The following is a 22914-nucleotide window of genomic DNA, read 5'->3' on the forward strand; positions in this document are numbered from 1 at the left end:
CTAGCCTTGAACAGATTGAGTACTGTGGTAGGTAGGCTGTCTTCCCTAAATATGCCCATTTCTTAACCAATAAAATGTATGAATTTATTTCCTTACATGGCAAAATGGACTTTGCAGACACAATTAAATTAAGGATCTTGTGATGAGGTGGTTGTCTTGGGAGTATCCAGGTAGGCCCAACATAATCACCAAGGTCTTTATGAGAGTGGGACATTTGAGCCAGAGTCAGAGAAAGAGACATGACCATGGGAGAAGAGATTGGAGTGATGCTGCCACAAACTGAAAAAAGAAAAAAAAAAAAGGCAGCCTCTAGAAGCTGAAAAAGGCAAGGAACTCATTCTCTCCTACAGCTCTCAGTAGAAATACAGCCCTGCTGACCAATTTCAAATTTCTGATCTTTAAAACTGTAAGATAATAAAGTTGTGTTGTTGGAAGTTACTAAATTTGAGGTGATCTGTTAAAAAAAAAAGAAAAAGAAAAAATTGGAAACTAATACAGATACCTAGCGTAAGCTGAATGAAGGGATAAGGGTAAGTTAATATCAAAGTTTTTTTTGTTTTTGTTTTTGTTTTTGTTTTTGTGGTGGGGGATGGTGTCTTTCTCTGTCACCCAGGGTAGAGTGCAGTGGCGCGATCTTGGCTCACTGCAACCTCCGCCTCCTGGGTTCAGGCAATTCTCCTGCCTCAGCCTCCTAAGTAGCTGGGATTATAGGCACCTGCCACCACACCTGGCTAATTTTTGTATTTTTAGTATAGACGGGGTTTCACCACGTTTGCCAGGCTAATCTTGAGCTCCTGACCTTGTGATCCACTCACCTCAGCCTCCCAAAGTGCTGGGATTATAGGCTTGAGCCACCACACTCGGCCACAAAGATTTTCTAATAGCTAATTTTGATGAAAACATGCAAGTCCACAGTTACGCAATTCAACAATACAGACGTGTGCTGTCTAATACAGTAGCCAGTAGTGACACGTGGCTGTTGAGAACTTGAAGTGTGACTAGTTCTAATTGAGACGGGTAAAACACAGAGTGGATTTAGAAAATGTAGTATGAAAAAATGTAAAATATCTCAGTAATGAATTTATAGCAGTTATATGTTGAAATAGTAATATTTTGGATAGATTGAGTTTAATGAAATATATTGTTGAAATGGGTTTCACTAATTCTTTTTGCTTTTCTTAATGTGGTTATTAGGATATTTAAAATGACCTATGTGGGAGGTGGAGCAGGATGGCCAACTAGAAGCCTCCATCAATTGTCCTCCTTGCAGAAATGCCAAATTGATCAGCTATCCACACAAAAAGCACTTTCATAAGAATGAAAAATCAGCTTATATACCAGCTTGGCCACAGTAAGGTAGAGCACTAAGCAGGCTTTTGGGGTCCCCAATTTCAGGCCTTGGCTCTAGAACAACATTTCTGGACCTGCCCTGGGCCAATGGGGAGTCCACTATCCTAAAGGCAGTGTCTGAAGCCTAGCAGCAGTCACCACAGGTTAACTAAACAGCTCTTGGTCACTGAATGAACATTAGTTGTAGCCAGGCAGTACTCGTTGTGGGCATGGCATGATGGTGGCCATGGGGAGAGATTCCTCTGCCTGTGGAAAAAGGAGACAAGAGTGGGAAGAACTATGATTTGTGGTTTTGGTACCAGCTCAGCCATATTGTAATAGACAACCAGGTAGATTCCTAAGGGTTCCAATTCCAGGCTCTGGTTCTAAGACACCATTTCCAGACTTGACCAAGAACAGGGGGACCTCGAAGCCACGAAGAAAAGGACTGAAGCCTGGCTAGATTCATCATCTGCTGATTGTAGAATCCTAGGGTCTTGAACAAACATAGGTGGTAGCCAGGCAGTGGTTACCAGGGGCCATGAGCAAGACCCAGTGGTGTGTGGCCTTCAGGTCTGACCTAGTGGTGGTGGCAACCGGGGTGTTTGTGTCCCCCTTCACCCAGCACTAGGTAGCTCAGTATAGAGACAGGAAGTCTGTTTTGGAGAAAGTAAGGAAAGAGTACAAAAGTCTCTGCCTGGTAATCCAGAGAATTATTCCAGATTTTACCCAAGTTCAACAAGGTGATACCTCTACAAGTCTGCAAGAGCCACATCATTATTGGGCTTGCAGTGTTCGCTAATGCAGATGCAGCTGCTGTGACTGAAAACTTAGATCACAACACTGAAGTCCCTTTGAATACCTGGAAAGCCTTCCCAAAAATGACAATACAAACAAGCCCAGACTGTGATGACTAAAGGAAATACAAAACTCTTCAATGCCCAGACACCAGTGAACATCTATAAGCATCAAGAATATCCAGGAAAATATGACCTCACCAAACAAAGTAAGTAAGGTACCAGTGATCTATCCAGGAGAGACAGAGACCTATAAACCTTTCAGATGGAGAATTCAAAATAGCAGTTTTGAAGAATCAAAAAAATCAAGATAACACAGAGAAAGAACTCAGAATCCTATTAAACAAATTTAACAGAGATTCAATTAATTTTAAAGAATCAGGCAGAAATTCTGGAGCTGAAAAATGCAGTTGACCTACTGAACAATACATCAGAGTCTCCTAGCAGCAGAATTGATCAAGCAGAAGGAATTACTGAGCTTAAAGACAGGCTGTTTGAAAATACACAGAAGAGACAAAAGAAGAAAGAAAGAAAAAATCTAAAGCATGCCTACAACATCTGGAAAATAGCCTCAAAAGGGCAAATCTGAGAATTATTGGCCTTGAAGAGGAAGTAGAGAGAGTGATTGGGTTAGAAAGTTTGTTCAGTTAATAACAGAGAATTTCACCAACCTAGAGAACTATGTTAACATTCAAGTAGAAGAGAGTTATAGAACACCAGGGAGATTTAACCCAAATAAGACTACAAGACATTGAATAACCAAACTCTCAAAAGTCAAGGATAAATAAAGAATCCTAAAAGCAGTAAAAAAAAAAAAAAAGGTGAGGTATTTTACCAACATCAGACCTGTCTTACAAGAAATGGCTTCAGAAATCTTCCAAAGGTACAAAACTCACTGGTAAAAGCAGGTACACAGAATAACAGAATATTATAACACCATGATTGTGATGTATAGACTACTTATATCTTGAGTGGAAAGATTAACAAATGAGCCAATCAAAATTAATAAGTACAACAACTTTTCAAGACTCAGATCGTACAAAAGAAAATAGAAATAACAAAAGTTAAAAAGTAGAGAAAAGTTGTTAAAGTGTACAGTTTTTATTAGTTTTCCATTTGCCTGTCTGTTAGTTGTTTATTTATGCAATCAGTGTTAAATTGTCATCAGGTTAAAACAATGGGTAATAAGATATTATTTGTAAGCCTCATGGTAGCCTCAAATCAAAAAACATAGAACAGATGCAGAAAAAAATTAAAAGAAAGAAATTAAAACATACCACCAGAGAAAATTACCTTCACTAAAAGGAAGACAGGAAAAATGAAAGAAAGAAGAGAAAACTGAAAAACAACCAGAAAACAAATAACAAAATGGCAGGCGTAAGTCCTTACTTATCAATAACAAAACTGAATGTAAAGGGACTAAACTTTCTAATCAAAAGACCTAGAGTAGCTGAGTGGATTTAAAAAAAAGGCCCAATGATCTATTGCCAACAAAAAAAAAAACACAACCCACCTATAAAGACACACAGAGACTGAAAATAAATGGATATAGAAAGATATTCCATGTCAATGGAAACAAAAAAGAGTAGCAGTTGTTATTCTTACATCAGAGAAATGAGATTTCAAAGCAAAAACTATAAAAGAGACAAAGAAAGTCATAGTATATAATGATAAACTGGTCAATTCAGCAAGATAATATGATAGTTGTAAATATATATGAACCCAACACTGGAGCACCCAGATATATAAAGCATCTATTATTAAAGCTAAAGAGAGAGATAGACCCCAATACAATAATAGCTAAAGACTTTAACACCCCACTTTCAGCATTGGACAGATCATCGAGACAGAAAATCAACAAAGAGACATCAGACTTTATCTGCACTATAAACCAACTCACCCTAATAGATATTTACAAAACATTTCATTCCATGGCTGCAGAATATACATTCTTCTTCTCAGCACGATAATTATTCTCAAGGATAGACCATATTTTGGGCCACAAAATAGTCTTTAAAAATTAAAAAAAAAATTTGATATTGTATCAAGTAACTTCCCTGACCACAATGGAATGAAACTAGAAATCAATAACAAGAGGAATGGTGGAAACTATAAAAATACATGGAAATTAAACAAAATGCTCCGGAATGACCAGTGGGTCAATGAAGAAATTAAGAAGAAAACTTAAAAGCTGGGCATGGTGGCTCATGTCTGTAATCCCAGCACTTTGGGAGGCCAAGGCCAGTGGATCACTTGAGTTCAGGAGTTCAAGACTAGCCTGGGCAACATAGTGAAACCTCATCTCTACAAAAATACAAAAATTAACCATGTGCCTGTAGTCCTAGCTACTCTAGAGGCTGAGGTGGAAGGATGTCTTGAGCCTGGGAGATGGAGGTTGCAGTGAACCGAACCATAATAAAAAGCCTCCCATAAAAACAAAACAAAACAAAAAAAAGGCTGGGACCCAATGGCTTCACTGCTGAATTTTACTAAACATTTTTTAAAGAATTAATACCAATCCTACTGAAACTATTCTGAAAAATAGAGGAGGAGGGAATACTTCTAAACTCATTATTTTAAGCCAGAATTACACAGATACTGAAACAAGACAGACACAAAAGAAAAAGAAAATTGTGGGTCAAAATCCGTAATAAAAACTGATGCAAAATCCTCAACAAAATACTAGCAAGCTGAATTCAACAACACATTGAAAAGATAATTCATCATGACCAAGTGGGATTTATCCCAGGGATGAAAGGATGGTTCAACATATGCAAATCAATTGATGTGATACATCATGTCAACAGAATGAAAAACCACACAATCATTTCAATTGATGCTAAAAAAAATTTGATACAATTCAACATTCCTTACTGATACAAAGCTTTAAAAAAATTGAGTATAGAAGGGACACACTTCAACAAAATAAAACACACATATGACAGACTCACAGCTAGTATCATACTGAAGGGGGAAAAACAGAAAGCCTTTCCTCTAAGATCTGGAACAGGACAAGGATATCCACTTTCACCACAGCTATTCAACATAGTACTAGAAGGACTAACTAGAGCAATCAGACAAAAGAAAAAAATAAAGGGCATCCAAACTGGAAAAGAAAAAGTCAAATTATCCTTGTTTGCAGAGGTATGATCTTAGATATGGAAAATCCTAAGGACTTCACCAAAAAAAAAAAACTATTAGAACTGATAAACATATTCAGTAAAGTTGCAGAATACAAAATCAACATACACAAGTCGGTAGCATTTCTATATGCCAACAGCAAATAATCTGAAAAAGAAATCAAGAAAGTGATCCTGTGTACAATAACTACAATAAAATGAAACACCTAGGAATTAATTTAACAAAAAAAGTGAAAGATCTCTACAATGAAAATTGTAAAACATTGATGTTTCAATGTAAGAAATTGAAGAGGACAGAAAAAAATGAAATGATATTCCATGTTCGTGGATTGGAAGAATCAATATTGTTAAAATGTCCATATTGCCCAAAGCAATCTACAGATTTATTTCAATCCTCATGAAAATACCAACAACGGTCTTCACAGAAATAGAAAAAACAATTCTTAAAATTATATGGGACCATAAAAGACCCAGAAAAGCCAAAGCTATCATGGGCAAAGAGCAAACTTGCAGGAATCACATTACCTGACTTCAAATTATACTACAAAGCTTTAGTAGCCCAAACAGTGTGATACTGGCATACAAACAGAACAGAGAGAACAAAGGAACAGAATAGAGAATCCATAAATGAATCTATACATCTGCAAGTCAACTCACTCTCAACATGGGTGCCAAGAACATACACTGGGGAAAAGATGGTCTCTTCAGTAAATAGTGCTGGGGAAACTGGATATCCCTAAGTAGAAGAATGAAACGAGACCCTCTCTCTTGCCAAATACAAAAATTAAATCAAGATAGATTAAAGACTTAAATCTGAGCCTCAAACTATGAAAATACTGCAAGAATACGTTGGAGAAATTCTCCAGGACATTGGACTGGGTAAAGATTTCTTGAGTAATACCCCACAAGCACAGGTAACCAAAGCAAGAGTGGACAAATGGGATCACATCAATTTAAAAAGCTTCTGCACAGCACAGGATACAATCAGCAAAGAGAAGAGAGAATCCACAGAATTTGAGAAGATATTTGCAAACTACCCATCTGACAGCGTATTAATAACCAAAATATATAAGGAACTCACACAACTCTAGTAGAAAAAAAATCTAATAATTCAATAACAATGGGCAAAAGATATGAATAGACCATTCTCAAAAGAAGACATACAAATGGCAAACAGATATATGAAAATGTGCTCGGCATCATTGATCATCAGAGAAATACAAATCAAAACTACAATGAGATATCATCTCACCCAGTTCAAATGGTTTTTATCCAAAGACAGCCAATCACAAATGCTGGTGAGGATGTGCAGAAAAGGGAACCTTCCTACACTGTTGGCAGGAATGTAAATTAATACAGCCACTATGGATAAGAGTTTGGAGGTTTCTCAAAATCTAAAAATATAATTACCGTATGATCCAGCAATCCCATTGCTATGTATTTACCCAAAAGAAAGCAAATCAGTATATCAAAGAGAAATCTGAACTCCCATGTTTATTGCAGCACTATTCACAACAACCAATATTTGAAATCAAGCTGAGTGTCAATCAATAGATGAACTGATAAAGAAAATGTGATACAAATACACCATGAAGTACTATTCAGCTATAAAAAAAAGGAAATCCTGTTATTTGCCACAAGGTGGTTGGAACTTGAGGTCGTTATGTTAAGTGAAATAATTCAGGCACAGAGAGACAAATTTCATTTGTTCTCACTTAGTTGTGGGAGCTAAACTTGGGTATAATTGAACTTACGGAGATAGAGAGTAAAAGGACGGTTAACAGAGTCTGAGAAGGGTAGTGAGTGGGGTGGGGAATGGGGATGCTTAATCAATACAAAAATACAATTAGAATGATTAAGATCTAGTATTTCGTAGTACAACAGAATGACTACAATCAACAATAATTTATTAAACAGTTAAAAATAATTTAGAGTATAATTCGATTGTTTGTAACACAAAGAAAGAATAAAAGTGATGGATATCCCATTTACACTGATGTGATGATTATGCATATGACTTTATCAAAAGATCTCATATGCCCCATAAGTATATACCTACAAAAATTAAACATAAATAAAATAAAAAATTACATATGTGACTAGCATCAGTTTTCTTTTATATAGTACTGAAGTAAACATTTCCACAATAGCTACATATTTTAGACATCTTTGCAGATTTAGAAATTTTATAAACTCAGAGTCAACCTCAAAATGAGATCGTATAGATATTTAGGACATTTAGCAAATGCTGTTAAACAAATGAGCTCACGTATAATACGTAAGTATGTTCTAGATCAGAGTGTATATGTGGGAATTTTCATATATATTAAAACCACTAAAGTAACTTTTTTCTCTGTGACATTCCAGTCTTTTTCAATTTTAAATTCTAATCTTCTTTGAAATTTTGGTATAAATATTGACTTTTTAATCTCTTATTTTGCTTCTTTGGATATGGCATTATTTTTCTCTTTTCCGGGCTAAACAAACCTCCACTGGATTAGAATAATAAATCTGAGAGAATAAAGAATGGTTTTGTTCATCTTGGCAAATACTTTGCAGTGATTTAATAATGTTCTCTGTTGCATATATGGCAAGAGAATAAATTGAACACTAACACAAATCAATGAAATAAATCTATTCACTGAATACTAGAAATATTAGGAGATATAAATTTAAGCAAGTCTCTTTATATTCGGAGCTTTTGAACCTCAATCAGTTGGAATATATCTTAAGTTATATTTCATAATTACCTAAAGCTCATTAAAATCAGCCTAAGTTATTCTTGCTGCTGAGTAAATTGTTTTTATTTTACATAATTAGGTGAAGTACCAAAAAGCCTTCCATATTTTACAATAATGTAAAACTATGTAATTTTTAGTGTGGATCATAAAGAATAAATAAAATGCTATCAGAGAAGAAATAATAAATTGCAGTTGCAATCAAATCATAGTTTTAACCTTGAACAAATGAGAGGTGCATTTGAAAGTCATTTCCATGGCAGCCCATTTGTCGATTAAATTTATCTCATCATGAAAATATAGAGCCACAATTATCATTATTCATGTAATGTATGGGAATTCATTCCAAGTGTCACTTCTGTCTCTGTCTCCTATCTGCGTTTATTCCAAATGCATTTAAAGGACAATTGTTGCAAAAGGATAACTTAAAAATCACCTTCAAGTTCTAATTTTATTTGGAAAATCAGATATGAATCCAAATGTCTTTGTCCACAAAATAAGTCCAGCAAAGATGACTTCACCACATTTAAAGTGTCTAACTCTTAATTGAAATTATTATAAGTTTTTGTTCTATTGAACACAAAAAAGCCTTTCATTTACATTAAAGGTGTTAAATATTTTCACTTGCCTCTGCTATAGCCACCCATATCCACTACAAAGCAAACTGTCCACAGACCAAAAGAAGATTTTTGAATTGCCAGAGAGTTTTGCTTCTGTTTTTAAATTTGTTTTCATTAGGAAAGCAAGCAATAAATTAAAACTTTTACACCAGGTCCAGTGAATAGTAAGTCAGAAATAAAAGTGCATTGGTAAAATGAGACCTCATATACTGAGGATAAAAGGCCAATGGATGAATGTTGGTTATCATGGTTTTAAAGGAATGGCAGAAAGACAGGGGAACATACAGGAAGGTAAGAAAAAAAAGCGGCCTAAAGAGTAGAAAGAAGTCCAGAGAAAAAGGGCTGTGTCACAGACAACCAAAAAGCATAGCAGCATAACTTTGGGTTGCATATCACGAAGCCATCAAGTAAGATAAGGACTTAAAAGAGTCTACTAGATACAGAAATTTGAAGATATATAGTGACATTCTATTGGCTGAAAGAAAATTTTGTTGGAAATGCAAAAGAAGGAAGCCAGATTATGATTAGTAGATACAGACACTTGAAAGCTTTCAGAAGAATATTCATCTATACCATGTGTATTTATATAAGGTTTATTATGTTAATTTCCAAAATTACAGCAGCCAAAAAATATAATTATTGGCCTTATTTTTCAACCTGCTTCTATCCCATTTTTCTTGCAGAAACTCTTTCTGAAAAAAAAATCATTGAGCTAGCAACGTCTCAATATATTATGATATGTTTTAGACTCTCTCCCTCTTCCTTTCACTAACCTCCCCCATATAAGAGAGCCATGAGGAATTAGGCATGGAAGAGTTAAGGGATATGTGTCACTTGGTGGAAATCTCTATTTTCTAAGGGCAATGTAGGTTTTGAATAGCTTTATGAAAACTCAGTAACAGGCTTCTATCAGTTATGAAAAGTTTTGTAATACCGAATAATTGAAATTGGAAATATCTATTGGGAACTCATTATGTTTTAAAATATATTTTGTTTTATCCAGCAGAGGAATCTGGAAACAAAGGCATCAATAGCAACAAGCACATCTATAGACAGACCTTGGTTTCTAAATACCATTCTCTGTGCAAAGGAACCAAAAATTATCGAAGACCTTATGTCTGCTCTGGCAACATTCAGGTGATACTGGGACATCTTATTTTGCCAGAAAGAAAAGGAATATCCAAGACTAATTGCAATGTATCAAGGGGACACAGAAGCCAGCTTGAATGGGTTTCTTTTGTGAACATTTTGAGAGTTGAAAATCAAAAACTTATGGACTCAGCCAGGCACAGTGGCTCAGATCTGTAATCCCAGCACTTTGGGAGGCTGAAACAAGCAGATCATCTGAGGTCAGGAGTTTGAGACCAGCCTGGCCCACATGGTGAAACCCTGTCTCTACTAAAAATACAAAAATTGGCCAGATGTGGTGGCACACATCTGTAATCCCAGCTAATTAGGAGGATGAGGCAGGAGAATTGCTTGAATCCAGGAGGCAGAGGTTGCAGTGAGCCAAGATCGTGCCACTGCACTCCAGCCTGGGTGACAGAGGGTAACTCCGTCTCAAAAAAAAAAAAAAAAAAAAAAAAATTACAGACTCTAATTGATTGTAAAATATTGAGTAAACAAGAATCCAAGAATGAATAGAGATACTTAAAAGATGAGAAGGAAAAAAAAATTTTACCATCATTAAAGTAGACTATTTCACCAAGGATTTACTCTGAAAATTTGATAATTAAAGTAAAATTATCTACCTGGTCTTTATATACAGAAATGAGTTTCTTGTTTGATGAAGAAAATCTCTTTATAGAAGAATGCCAGCAAATATATTGTATTAGTCTATTCCTGCACTGCTCTAAAGAAATACCTGAGACACACTTCGGGAGACTGAGGCGGGCAGATCACAAGGTCAGGAGATTGAGACCATCCTGGCTAACACGGTGAAGCTCCATCTCTACTGAAAAAAGGTACAAAAAATTAGCCGGGCGTGGTAGCGGGCTCCTGTAGTCCCAGCTACTCAGGAGGCTGAGGGAGGAGAACGGGGTGAACCCGGGAGGCGGAGCTTGCAGTGAGCCGAGATCGCGCCACTGCACTCCAGCCTGGGCGACAGAGCAAGACTCCGTCTCAAAAAAAAAAAAAAAAAAAAAAAAAACAAAAGAAAGAAAAAGAAATACCTGAGACTGAGTAACTTATAAAGAAAAGAGGTTTCATTGGCTCATGGTTCTGCAGGTTGTACAAGAAGCATAGCAGCATTTACTTCTGGGGAGGCCTCAGGAAGCTTCCAATTACGGTGGAAGACAAAAGGGGAGCAGCACTTCACATGGCCAGAGAAGGAGCAAGAGAGAGTGAAGGGGCAGGTGCTGCACACTTTTAAACAACCCCATCGCATGAAAACTCACTCACTATCATGAGAACAGTACCAAGCAGGAATGGCACTAAACCATTCATGAGAAATCTACCCCCATGATCCAATCACCTACCAGCAAGCCCCACCTCCAACACTGGGGATTACAATTCAACATGAGATCTGGGGGGACACAGATCCAAACCATATCATATATATTATATGTAATGCTACAATTTGAAAAAAATCACAATTTGCAGTTGTAAAGTAATTGATTGAGGCAAGGATCATCAATTGCTACAACTATTAGGAACAAAAAGGTTCTGGAGAAAGAATCCAAAATGTACAATGCAAAAAATCATCCCTCTTTCCACACAATGCATACACATTTATAAACCTCTGCAGTGTGTGTGTGTGTGTGTGTAAGTGTGTATGTGTATCTTTACAATGGAGATATAGGTTCACATAATCCCCTTAGAGGTGTGACCAAATTTAGCACCACTAGTAGTCTTGACAAATGTGTTTAAGCCAAACATATTTAAGGCATTAGACCTAATTTTGAGTTTACTAAAAATAAAGGTACTACAAAAATATTATTACATGATGCAGAAACAATTAGACATATCTGAAATGTGAAATACTCAACAAAAATACTAATCTGGTCATTTAGAAGAGTCTATTTCATGACAAAAAGATGTGAAGGAATTCTTTCTGATTATAAGATATGTAATAACCGAGTGCAATATTTGAACCTTGACTATATTGTGATTTGAAGAAAGAAAAGGTAATAAAATACGTTATTATTTTATGATAATAAATTTGAGATAATTGGAGAAGACAAGATGGTCTTACTAAAGTTTTATTGGATAATATCATAAATATTATTTATGGTATTAAATACTATTGAGAAAATACTTTTCTTAGACATGACACTGATATTATAATTAATGTGGTGGAATACCCTGTTTGAAGCACTTAGGGATGAACTATCCTAATGTTTCTAATAACCTTTTTATATTGGAAATGTTTTCCAATTGAAACATTTTATAATAAAGCTGGGGAAATAATTTTTAAATAACTGCTGAAAATTCTTAAATGTATATGCCCAGTCCAAACTACTCTCTCTACTTCAGATGCACATTGTCAACTGTCCTTTCAAAGTCTCAACTTAGATAGTGAATAACATTTCCAACTTTCCATGGACAAACATGAACTCCTGATCTTTCATTCCAAAAGATGTCTACCTGCAGTATTCCACATCTTATATATTTCATCCCAGTTCCTCATACTAAAATCTTAGAAAATACCCTTAACACTACGTTTCTGAAACTCTGTTTCCAATATGTCAGGAAATCCTGTTAACCCTAAAGTCAAAATGTATTCAGAATCTCGTTATGTCTACTGTTACCACTCTTGCCCAACCCATTGTCTCAAACTCTTACTCAAATTCCTGGAATAGCCTCCCAATTATCTCATTTCCATCCTTGCCAACTTAGAGTCTATTCTTAACCCAACATCCAGAGACATCCATGTCATGGTTCAGTGGTCCAGGGCTGGCAGGGAAGTTCTGCCAGGTAAAACATAAGACTTCACAGTAGTTACATTTGTTGCCATTTCATAGCCAACAAAGGAGAGAAAGTCCAGCAAAAGTATCTTTTATGAAATGACCTAATAATTTAATGCATCAATTCTTCTCCTATACCATTGGTTAAAATTGGTCACATGGTGACAACTAGCTATAGAAGCGACAAGGAGACACTTATGTTGTTGGATGATAATGAGTTTAGCTAAATATCAAAGTATCTGTTTCTAAAAGAAAGCATGGAAAACTATAAACTAGGAGCAGTTAGAATAACCCTCAGTTCACCACTCTGGCCATGTAAGCATCCATGCAGTTACTGCATCCAGCCCCCAGTCCAGGATTTTGTGATGTGCAATCTTCTTTACCATATCCGAATTTGGCTCTTCAAAACCAGGCAATCTATTGCCTACGTGGTAAGATATCTACTTACTCTTTGCTTCCAGTCAGTACAAGTAAAAGGGGGCACATCTAAACATCTCAACAGTTCAAAATCATTAAAACTGCAATATTTCTCCTCATGAAGCCAATTAAAACAATAGAAAGAGAACGGATGTTCTTGATCTGACTTTACATCTGGGTAACTTTAAGCAATCATCTTATCTCTTGCTGTTTGAAACACAGACAGCGTTAAACTTTTTAACTTTGAAAGGTTCAAAATGTCTAGATATTCCATCACTTTAACTTCCTAGACACAAACAATCCTCCCTTACCAGCACTCTTCTGAAATCCATAACCATGTCAAACCCAGCCAGTTTTTGTGTCAATTTCCTTTCTGTAGCCACTTACTAAACATACGAGGAGCAGCCAGCATGCAGAATCATTCTGAATTTTGTCAACTAACTTCCTCAGAGCTACAATCTCAGGAGGACACGATCTGCCTTCCACGCTATGTCAACAACAGTTTTACCAAACATTTTGCCACAGCATAATTATGTTCTCCAGTTTCCTGACTCACAATATTTGTGAATTTTCCATATGCAACTTTACCCATGTTACACATAGTCACTGTTTTCATAACAGCAACCTACTTCCAGGAATCATGTTTTATTTTCAGGAAATGGTTAACAATTTGAGATCCAAGATAAATACTCATCCACCCCCTGAAAAAAAATAGTTTTTTTTTTAAATAAGAAAAGCATTTTTGTCTGTACTATAATAGTTTAGAAGTGAGCAATCCAAGACTGGTTGAGAGGTTTTTGATTATACTGTAAGTCATTACCATTATCCAGCTAGCAGAGAGAAGTAAGGAGTCTAGAATGCCCGTAAGTTGTACACATAGTTACTTACACTTCCCTAGTACTGATACAGATTTAGTCTCATGGGCACACATGATGCAATTATACAACAACAGTAAAAATATCGGCAGAAGGGTGCTCACATACTCACCTAAAACGCTTGATTTCCATTATCAAAAGATGAGAGGGAAACAGTTAATTGATCTTTATTCCAATTAATTTTGTGCCCATTACTCTACTAGACAATAGAGCTATAATAGACAAAAATTGAGCAAGATGTAGTTCCTACTGCTATGGAGTTACTGAACTTCAGGGGAGGCTGTGTATAACTTCAAGGGTGCCCAGGGGAGTACCTCTATATTTTAATAATTGAATGAAACATTAGCTTTTAGGTAAAGTCATTGTCAGTCTTTTAAAAGAAAGATGGATTAAAGATGCATTCCTGCTAATAAGGGGAGAAGTTGGCTTTGGGCAAAAAATGGAGAGAAACAAAAGATTGCTAGAAAAGAGGCAAAGGAGCATAGAAAAGAAGAAACATTTGATTGAGGACAAATTAATAAGTGAACAGACATACCTTCACATCTAGAAGAAAGAAATAATTACAAAGGTGCAGTGGACATAGGGTGAATTTATGCCCAGGTATCAAGGAAAGATAAATTGAAATGAGAGTGCTACTGGATATTTTGTTATTAGGCTGAACTGGCTTTGCCTTTTGCAGTAGATTCTTTGTTGTCCCATCCAGATCTTTTCTTCAGAATCCAGGCATACAATACTACAGCTGTTGAGAAAGTTGATTTCTGGTGGCTCCCAGGTGTGTCCCCTTCCAGACTTTCCCCCCCAAGGGTGCTGCCTCAATTAAATTTACAAGCCCTGTTTAGGGGCTTTGAATAACTCTGGGATGCCATAATACAAAGGCCAGACTCCTTGACAAAGTTTGAGACTAAAGAGCCACCCTCGCTCCAGAGATTACCCCCGCACACTGAGAGTGGGAGGAGACCTCCATTTTAATTACATTGCTATTTAAATTCTCCCTTTGACTGATCAGTCCTGCTTGTCCCACTCCCTTGGACTTGTTGTTCCTGAATACACCCTCCCATGAGCTTCCTGTACATAAATCTCAGTTTAGATTCTGTTTCCATGGAACTTGACCTAAAACAACTTTGAGCTTCCCATCAGTCACTGAGCTGATGTAGGATAACTCATAACCTAGGAACTGAGCTCTATCTACCTCAATCTGAAAACAAGAAGCTCTTTCACACATTCTGTAGTCCTAAAAATGAGTAAGCTTTCAGGTGACAGTGCAGTAATATTTTCCTATTAGGATCTCACATTATTTTATAGCTTAATACATTTTCAAGGCCATAGTAACCACCAAATTGGGATCTGGCAATAACTGCGTAAGTCTTCATCGGGTTGCAAGGAGTTGAGGAATTCTAGAGTGTGACATTTACAACATACCACGGCAATCATCTAAATTATACCCATGACAGACGAAGACCCTCAGTTCACTTGTGTGATAACTTAGTACACATCACTTACTGGCTTAGCTTTTCTCTCTCTGCTATCTTCTGAAAGTCAGGGATCATGTCTAAGTCGTTGTCATAGTCCCAGTTTCTATTCAGTACTTTCATGTAATATTTTCTTAAAAAACGTTTGTTCGTGGAACTTAGAAAATCTGAAGGGAGAGAACTAAAGTAAATAAATAAAAATCGGTGAGCCATTCTAGATTCTAGTTATCTCCCATATTCGATTAGTGATTCGCATTTTAAATCCTAAGGCCTACATGCCCTTGTAATTTGTATGCACCTCTTCCTTTACATTATTACTGCTTTGGCAAAGATGTTCATCATTTTGCAATAAAAATATTAAAATAGCCTCCTGAGGGTTCTTCCTGACATCACTGTTTTTTAAATTCAATTTGCTTCATCCATCTTTCACAATGTGGCTAGAGAGATCATTCTAAAATAAGTAAATAAATGAGCAAAGAAGTAAATAAGAAGGTGTAATGGCCCCACTTTATGTGCTTACTATAGGAAGGCCAAGCTTCTTGTTTAATCATTAAGTCCCTAAATACAGTGAGCTCTGCCTGCATCTCCACCATGCCCTCTGTCATGCCCTCTCTTGCACCTGTATCAGAGTCATGCCAACTACCTTCAGCTCAAATGTACCTTCCCTTTTTCTTAGAATTCCCCTCCTTTTCTTTTTCTTTTTTATTTGCTTAATTCCTATTTATTCTGAAACTAAATTATCATCTATTTTAAGGGGTATTTTCTGATTTTTTTTTCTCTTGACATACAGAATTTTTTAAATGTCTTTCATAATACTGTAGCTTCTTGAAAGATTAAATCATGTGTTTCATAGTTCAATAGTGAGCAATAATCTCAAATATGGAAAGCAGAAAAATACAGATAAGAGTAAACCTTTCTGTTTACTCTTTTATGTAGTCCTAAAAATGCACAAGCTTTCAGGTGACAGTGCAGTAATATTTTCCCATTAGGATCTCGCATTATTTTATAGCTTTCAGGTAAAAGTACCTTTGTTTATTTGAAGGCTGAGGAAGAGGGTGGGGGTTATGAATGTTGAAAGAACCCAAGAGGGAACTCAGAAATTTTAGAATGAAATGTAAACTCATACAAAACAGGTAAATGTGCTTAATGTAGTACAGATATTATGGGCTTCAAATTAGTTTTTGACCTCTCTCTATTTATACACATGTAGTCAGTTCTCATTATTCCCAGTAGTTCTGTTCTACAAAGTAGCAGCAAACACTGAATTAGTAAATATTAAACCATTGCTCCTAGGGAAAATATGGAGTTAAGTTTTTGTGAGCCTCTGGTCACAGCATTTTTGTTAATAAACACATAACCTTGTTTTATATTTGTTTCTGTTCGAAGACACCTTATTTAGTATATATTGCTGATTCAATAATGTTGAACTCATGGTTAACAGCAGTATAACTCATGCTTGAATTAAGCTTATCTAACACATGTTTGTTCTTCGTAGGGTACATCACATCCTTCTCGCCCTTAGGAACACTAGACAATACTTCAGCACTACACTCGGGAGCCAGTGAAAACATGAAGAAAAAGAACAAAAATGAGAAATACGTGGTACTGAATAGACCACAGAAAGTACGCTTGTTTACAGTATGAGAGCTGAAAGAAGAAGGTAGAGTGTCCTCTTGTTCACTCTCAGCTAGTTACCTGTACCTGGGGTGACTCGACTTTTTTGCTGTTCTGTACATGTCCATAAATGACTGGGAAAGTGGCACAAATATTGACTTGGGGGTTACAAATAAATATTAGCAAGTAGACAATTTTGCAAATATGGAATCCAGAAATAATGAGGAATGACTATATTCAACTCTAGTTCTGAAACATCTATAAAAGAAATGGAGAATTGTCCTATCTTCTCTTAGCACTATTGTTTTCCCAAACTATTAGAGGTTCTTATTTCATCTATTTTTTTATTTATTTCTGGAAAATTCAGGTTCTTTATGTGGATATTACCCAAATCAGAGCAAGGAGGATCAAAAGTGAAATATCAATTAGTGAAGATGAAACAGGAGATTGGCCTCTTACTAATTAGTCTCATTGTCCTACCACATAGAGAACTTTGAGTAGCCTGCTGCATTGATATTTGTAGTTAAAATGGTGGCTGCTGCTGCTGTTTGAATTTTCTCAGTCTTTCTTCTCTTTTAAAGCACCAATAATTAATTATTTTTCATTTTCTCTAAGCCCTTTTGAGAAATACTCTTTGCTTCTCTAGCTAAGCTTTTTTTTTTTAATTAAAATGAATCTGAAGGAAATATTCTGCATTTGCCCCATAAAAAGGGACCAGGATTTTTATTTGCAGAAAACCATGTTCTTTCTCCTTAAGAGTTCCACAGTGACAATAGGTGGTGGTTACTCTCTCGGTTGCTCTATTTGACTTCCACTTCAGGATTTCTGACAAAAGCAGAAGGCCAGCTCCTCCCTCAGACTGAACACTTGTCTCCAGTGTATTGGAAAAGGACCTTTCCCCATGTCCTCACTGGAGTCCCTGTTCAGTGTTTAGTCTAGCAGAGCCAAAGCCCACATTCTATTAACCGGATGTTCTGCAGAGGAGTGTAAACCCTAAAATAATGGACAGCCAGGCCGCCTTAGAAGGAAGCAGTCATGCAGACTGATTTGCTGTCTGTTTTAAATCCTGCATGAGGTAATTTACAACCTGTAATTTCCTCACTGAGTGGGAGGAATTATTCACATGCTATCAATGAAGGCACAATATAATTTAAAGGTTTTTCTGCTACCCAGTCTTTTGGTTTAAGTTTCTGGCATCCTCTGAAGAGGAAAGGTGATGCCTAACAGAAAAGCTGGCATAAAATGAATACTCCAGAAATGTTAGTGATAGTAGAGACAGTATACAAGGAAAAAAGGAGAGAGGGAGGGAGAGACACAGAGAGGGAAAGAAGGAGGGAGAAGAGGAAATACAGGAGAAGGAAGGTCAGTATTGTCAAATACTGAAGGAAAAATAAGGACAACAAGGACTCAAAAAGCAGGCCCTTTGATGTGACAGTTAGGTTATTCATAAAAAAGGAACAGCAGTAGGGTTGACAGCCAGTAGCCAGGCCATAAATTTTGAAAGACAATGGGGTGATTCAGGAAATATGGTAAATTAACTACATTTTTCTGAGTTTACTTCCTGGTGAAATCCCAATAAAACTGAAATCCCACTGAAATATCAAGTAATATTTAAGGCATAAATCTACAAATATGGGGGGAATAGGAGCAGGGAAATCAATAAACTAAAAATTTTGAATGCTAGAACATAGATGGAATAAAGATGACTGATGTAGCAGCAGAGAGAAAGCCACACCCTAAGACTGCAATGGGAAAAGCCAGGAACCGCCTTGAGGAACCCATAGCACTAGATAACTCTGGGAGTGTTTGGTGAAGTGGAGTGGGGGGTGTGTGTGTGTGTGTGTGGAGAAGTGATCTCCTTTCTAATCACATGAGTTCCACCTAGGAAACCAACTCTTTCTAAAATTACTTGCAAAGACCTCTTCTGTTTTAGCACACGTCTGAGCAGATGATGGCAGGTTTATCCTCTGAAGAGATTAAAGCTGAGAATCTATCAAGGTTCAGACACAGAAGCAGGGTGACTATGAGTGTTATGTAATTAGGTGTGTGTCATGGCAACTAGAATTTACATAGTTGTAGAAGACACTGGAGAATTAGAGAAATAACCACCCATTCAATCCAAGAAGCCACACATGTCCAACAGTGAATTGGGGCTGCAGAGAGGAAGCTCACGGAAAGGTCTAGGGGGTGCTATTGCTTCTAGGTAGCTCTTATGCCTATAGATCTTCAGCAAAGCCTCTAACTGTGGGCCTGAGGCCCCTGTTGTCAGCATGGCAAACACTTTGCAAGAAACACTGAATGTGAAGTTCAGGAGAGGGAGGACAAGTGGGAACCTGACAAACCCTTAATGTGTGTCTGACCTATTTGACCATGAAAAGAGCTTCACAGTGTATTAAGTGATGCTTCACTTCTTTCTTCTGAATCTTATTAAAGGTTTTTTTTTAATTTTTGGCCACTCTAACATAGAAGAATACAGGAAAAGAGAGTCTAGAAAACATATTTCTCAGCTTAACCAAGTTGACAGCAGAGGGTCTCTGGACTATTGGACTATAGGGATGGTCTAGGGCTGGTATCATTTATGCAAACAGAGAGACCAAAGAAATTGATGCATATAAAATGCTGATCTCTCAGCCTTCTTTTCCCACTCACAAAATATCAGCAGCTAGGCCTTGACCCTCCAGACTACAGATCAGAAGGTTCTTATGAAGTCTGACTTCCAATAAAATAAAAGCCTAAATATTTGGACTTCACGTCTTCTCTAACAGATGACTTAGCCCAATCTTGTCACAGTGAAATGATGCGTCAGTGAGACTCATCCACTTACTCAGAGTTTCTAGTTAGCCTTTTAGCCCACAACGCTCTCAAATATGAAGAGACAGCCAGGATCCCTAGGTAAGTATGGAAAGCCGCTAACATGGAAGAGGGAGTCCAAAGCCATAGACAGAAGAAAACAACTTGCAGAAAGTTGAGACTATGCAAATAAAAAGATATTTTTTAAAAGTATTACTAATATTTTCAAAGAAATAAGATATATTCCATTCATTAAACAACTTTCGGTATTATGGAAAAAAACTATTCATGAAACAAAAAGATATCTTATAAAATTTAAAACTTGAGGGAAAAGAGTAAAACTCAATATAACTTTCATAGGATAAAGTTGAAGACATCTTTAAAAAGGTAATCCAAAAAGATGAAGAAAGCAGAGGGAAAAAGCAGTGGGCTCACTCAAGAAAAATTTCCAAGACTGAATATTGTTCTAACCAAAATAATAATAAATCTCTTTTGGAAGAATAAGATGGAAATTTGCACACATCTTTGGAGATGTGGAGTGGGAAGAACCTAAATTCTCATCTGTCATAGTGGGTAGTCAATAGTGCCAAATCTGAAAAGAAATATATACACACACACACACACACACACACACACACACATACATATATACACATATATATACATATATGTATATACATACATATACACATATACATATATGTATATACATACATACACACACACACACATATATATATAGTGGGAAATAAGAAAATAGTGGGCCACGTGCAGTGGCTCACGCCTGTAATCCCAACACTTTGGGAGGCCAAGGCTGGTGGATCACTTGAGGTCAGGAGTTCAAGATCAGCCTGGCCAACATGGTGAAATCCCCGTCTCTGCTAAAATACAGAAATTAGCCGGGCATGGTGGTGGGCGCCTGTAATTCCAGCTACCGAGAAGGCTGAGGCAGGAGAATCGCCTGAACCTGGGAGATGGAGGTTGCAGGGAGCCAAGATGGCACCACTGCACTCCAGTCTGGGTTACAGAGCAAAACTCAGACTCAAAAAAAAAAAAAAAAAAAAAAAAAAAAAAAAAAAAAAGCCATGTTATTTAGAGATACTAACGTACATACATAAAGAGTAATTGAAAGTGATTGTCTCTGGAAAAGAGGAAATAAGGAAAAAGGGTCTGTGAATCATTTTTTGTCATAACAAATCTGGTAGAATTAGTGGCTCTTTGAACTGAGTAAATGCTTAGAAATGTTGAGGCGAAAAAAGTGACTAGGTAGTGAGGAAGCAGACACAGTCTATTAGGCTGAGTTTGATATAAATAGAAAAAATACGCAAATGACAATGAGACAGCCGGGTGGGAAGGGCTTCCTGGCAAAACTCCAACCGGCAGGTGCACTGGGAGGAGTGCGCCCTGGGGTGGAGCCACAGAAGTTTGTACCATTTCCAGCAGAGAGGAGCCTGGCCCTTCCTCGTCCTGTGTAGAACCCGGGATTTTAAAACTGCGAGGCGAGAAGGGCACCACCAGGGGTTCTGGCTTTGTGGAGAGTCACTGTTTCCCTTTTATCCTTTTTTCCCAGTAAATCCCATTATTCTCGCCTTTCAAATGGTCTGCAAGGCTAATTTTTTGTGGCGTGTGATAAGGACCTGGCTCTTAGCTGAACTAAGGAAAAAGTCCCTCAAGAAGAAGTTATTGATAGGTGGAATGTAACAAGGAAGGATGCGTGGGGTACTCTGAGAGGAACAGGGAAATTATGGGAATATTACTAGGCTACAAGGCAGTAACCAATAGAGATGAAGAGAATGGTTACAGAGAAGTGATAGTTGCTAGATGGATGTACTTAAGAATTTGGAAGGGTGGGTAATCAAAGCACATTTTTTTTAAAAAAGCTTACCTTGGTGAAATATAAGAAACGCAATCTCCTGAAAACAAAGTGAAAAAACAGAGAAGTCAAATACAAATCTGACATAAAGAAGTAAGTCTTGCTCAAGAAAGACCTTGAAGCAGCCACACCAAAGGGTAAAGGAGCACTTTATTGGCAATGGAGGCATAGACATCATTCGATTACTTTAATCACAGGGCTCATATTGCCACAGGTTGTGCCTCAATATTTTAAAATAGCCATAAATTTTCAAAAGAACACTTCCTTATGCAATGTCTCCTTAAAAATTCATATAAGAATGTGTATGATTCATCTTCCATCCATCTCTCCTTTTTTTTTTTTTTTTCATGTCCATCAAGTCTGCCTAGGTCTCCACTGAACATATCCACTGCTCGATCTAATAACTGGAATAAACTATTCTGAAACAGTTAGATGAGAATTAGCTGGCCACACGGGAAGCCTCTGTTTCTAATTAGGTAATTATATTCCTGTCTATTAATCTTCAGTGTTAATCAGTCTAGGGAAAACAACCTGATCAATAAACAAACAACAGAGAAAAAAATCTTAAAATATATGGGTCACTAAAATCATTTTCTAAATGTTCTATATTTTAACAGGACGCCATAGAAAATAAAAGTGGACATTGGAGATTTCATTATTAGAAATGTTAATTTTTAAAAATTAGCTTCTTTGAAATCCACTGCCTTTTGTAAAAGCCATCAATTCAGAAAAAAAGTGTCTTATTGTTTGAAGCAAATGTTTATAGAATATACATGTGAAATATGCTACTTCTGTGTTTATTTGTACCTGAATGCAAAGAGAACATGAATAATCTTGCAAATGTGGCAGGATTCCCACAAACCCCAGAAACCACATTAGCCAAATAGCTAGAGCACAGTAGGCATTCTAACTTAATAGTTTGCCTCAAGGAAGGTCAGAGTGACCTTGTTAATTGCTGATTCTGCAAAGAAGTAATTGCCAGATTAACAAAGCAAAAGGACAGTCTGTCTAGGTTCAAAATAATACTAACACAAAAGAAAATCTGTTCTTTGCCCACGTACGCATTCCCTCCTGACAACATTCCCTAAGATACCAACATTTTAAGCAGAGGCAAGAAGAAAATTACCATTGTTTGCTGAACACCTACTATGTGTCTGCCACTTTTACAATTATAATGGCAGTCTTGTGTCTGATCAATACTAAATAAAATGGAGATTTCTGCTAAGAAGACATTATTCACAAGCATTATAATTAACGTGTGTTTGTAATGAGGAGTAAATGCATGCTATATGCAGAACTATGCAGGGTGAGGGGCAGAAACACTGAGAAGGCCACACATCTATCTCC

The sequence above is a fragment of the Pan paniscus genome, chromosome 2, assembly GCF_029289425.2.
Source record: "Pan paniscus chromosome 2, NHGRI_mPanPan1-v2.0_pri, whole genome shotgun sequence".
In the NCBI taxonomy this organism is placed as follows: Eukaryota; Metazoa; Chordata; class Mammalia; order Primates; family Hominidae; genus Pan; species Pan paniscus.